A 3,422-nucleotide genomic window follows, 5' to 3' on the forward strand; every position below is an offset into this window, starting at 1 on the left:
ACATATTTTCAAGCGTTTAAAAGGATCTTAATGAATTTCCAAAATATTTTAACGGGATTTAAAAATTCTTTTAAGTTAAAAAGATTAAACTTTAAAAATGAATTAAAAAACATTTCAAGTGATTTTAAAGAATTTAAAAAGGTTTTCAAAGAATTTCAAAAAGTACAAGAATTTCCAAGAGATTTTAAAGACTTTCAAATACTTTTTATGAGATCAAGAGATTTTTATTGATTTTAAGGGATTTTGTGGCATTTCAATGGATTTCATATCGTTGAAAAAGTCGATAAAGGAATTTGAAACATTACAAAGCATTTTCAATTATTTTTAAAAAATTCAAAAGAGTTTGATTTTAAGGGATTTTGTGGCATTTCAATGGATTTCATATCGTTGAAAAAGTCGATAAAGGAATTTAAAACATTACAAAGCATTTTCAATTATTTAAAAAAAATTCAAAAGAGTTTGAGGATTTTCATTTATTTTAAAAATATTTTTATGTATTTAAAGAGATTTTCAGGAATTTCAAGGGATTTAACAGGAGTTATTTGATTTAAAAAAAATTTAAGTTTATAATCGTATTATAAAAGATTTCGAAATATTTAAAAGAGTTCAAGATATTTTTAATGTGGGTAGAATTTGAATGAGTTTTAAGATTTAAGAGTACTTTTAAAAATATAATTAATGTTCTTGAATTCTTCAAAGTTTGTTAAATCTGTTGAAATCTTCGGAAATTTGTAGAAATCCTTTGAAATCTATTAAATTTCTTAAAATATATATCAATTTTTTTAAATCTTTCAAAATATCTTGAAATATTTTTTAATTTAGTTTAAATCTTGTTTAATCACATAAAATATTCAATAATAACATGTAATATTTCTAAAATATGAAATCTTAGTACATATATTATTATATGCGAAACGATTTTTTTATAGAATGAATTGCAAAAATTTGCAGACGAGCCCGCACAGCTGTAAGTTATATTTCGGATTTTTGGTTTCATACTTCAAGCTAGGTCATTGTATGATAGTAAATAATAGTGTACTTAAACATGTGAACAAATATTAGAGTATAATAGTAATAATACAATGATACAAAAGATTAATTTTTTTGCGGCGAAAAATCGGTTATCATTTTATAAAACTGTTCTCTATAGTTTCAAGACTTCTTCGATATAGACTGTATTTAAGCTAGAATTTTAGATTTTATAGAAATATTTTACGTTTTTCGTAAACTGCCTTTTAATAGAGAATACGTCAAGGCAACCTTGAAATTTTATAGAACTTTGTAACACAATCCGTTGCATAGTTCAACGCAATGTGAAACAAAGACGATTTTAACTTTAATTAAACTACCTATCGTATCCTCTACTATAGGATTAGTTCTATAAAATTTAACAGATCTTTTTTTTCTGTGTGTAATACCCATGTAGAAGTCTGGTACATGTTATCCGATCCCAGATAGAACCCAGTCAACTGCCGGTTTAAACCAGGTCTAATTCCGACTACAAACCGGATACAAATCTTGAAGGTCCAGGATGAGAGCCATATAGAAGCCGGTGATAAAAATATCAATCCAAATAGAATCCGATGAAAGACCGGGTATAAACCGGAGACAAAACCCGGGTTTAATTCCAATAGTTCCAGATAAGAACCAAATTATATCCGGTTCTTATCTCGGTTCTATCGGTAATTTTAAGCAGGGCGGGTACCGATAATATTTTCTGATCAAGAAATAATCGTCGAGGCACTTTTCTTTTTTGCATATTTGACCACCAGCACATTTGCAAGGTTGCTGATAACGAGGGACAAATGTAATTTAATATTACTTTCTCAGAGTGGCCATTGGACCGGAAATTTTTTGAAGTCGGGAAATGGAAGTGCATTTGGTTTCTGACCGGAAATTTGATTAATTCTTAGTTTTATTAGACAAACATACCCAATAATTGTGAATGAGTTTCTTTTAAGTTCTTTAAAATGATTGCGATTCGAACAAAATATTCAGCTTGAAACACCTTTAATTTTTAATTGTATAATTCTAAAGAATGTTAAATGGTAAAATCATTTTATTTGTACGACTTGAACTTGACAATTAAAATTTTTAAGCCTCGAAATTTTTCATTACTTAACTCAGAACGTTCACTTTTTCGCTGCACTTTTTTTTACTAGTAGCATGTAAAATGAAATCATTTTGTCCTCAATCTTTAAAAATTAGACTTTTTTGTGTGCAAAATTAAAAGTAGAATTTTGAAATGCCAAGTGTTCAAAGTAGAACAATTTCTAGATTGGAAAATTTAGCATTTTTTAGTCGTTTTATTTAGTCGTTTATTTAGTCGCTTTTTTAGCATTTTATCGTTCAAAATGGTGTAATTTTTAAATCGAAGCCTTAATAAGCCTGCAATTGAAGATAATGATTAATTTTACAAACACATCTAGTAATTAGTTTTTAAATTATTTAGGATTGTATAATTTCAAATCAAAAGCCTTAATAGATAAACAATTAAATAGAAAACCTTAAAAAATGAATAATTTTAGATTACAAATTTATAAGTGAAACAGCTAAATTTGAAAGTAAACAATTTGTAGTGCTCTTTTTTAAACTGTTGAATTTTGATTGCCAATGTTCTAATTGCAAAGAAACTGAGATTAAAAGTCTTCAGGTTTTATGTTTTTAATTGAAGATCTCGATATAAAAATGGTTCAATCTTGATGGTCTAGTTTTAAATGTGTTTTTTTTTCATTTAGTGATTTTATAACTTTTAATGATTGAAATTAAAAATTGGGTAGGCTAGATTATTTAAGTTTAAAAATTTAAATGATTGAGAACAAATTTTTGAAAACCAGAAAATCAGCGGGCATTTTTTCTGAGATTTGAGTGGGCATCCTATAGACATAAATACATTTTTATCTGATTATATAACAAAATTTGGTTGGATGTCGGGCAGGGAATCCCTGAAATCAGGGAAAAGTCGGGAAATTTTGTAGGTCACGGCAAGTCAGGGAATTTTATAATAAATGAAAAATTCATCAATTTAAATTTTAAATTGCCTTATTCAATTTATAAAAAATTCTATATTAAAAACTCAGATATCACGCTCTGTTCCTTATTCTCCCCTCTTTTCACCTTTTTAAAGACTTCCTTTTTTCCCTCTGTTTTCAAGAAACGTCTCCCTTTTTATTTTTTATTGATAATGCAGAATTCACGATCATTTCACTACTCCCATGTTTTCCTCCGTTTTAAAGAATTACTCTTTACTATAGCAACTATTTCATTATGTATTACTTTTTATTATATAACTTTAACTATTATATTTTTGGTTAAGAATTCATCTTGTTTGGTTGAAAATTCCATTATTTGGGTAAAAATCTTATTATTTGGTTAACAATTTGAATATTTGGTTGAAAAATCGTATATAAAAAAATGAAAAT

The sequence above is a fragment of the Belonocnema kinseyi genome, chromosome 6 (assembly GCF_010883055.1).
Source record: "Belonocnema kinseyi isolate 2016_QV_RU_SX_M_011 chromosome 6, B_treatae_v1, whole genome shotgun sequence".
Taxonomy (NCBI): Eukaryota; Metazoa; Arthropoda; class Insecta; order Hymenoptera; family Cynipidae; genus Belonocnema; species Belonocnema kinseyi.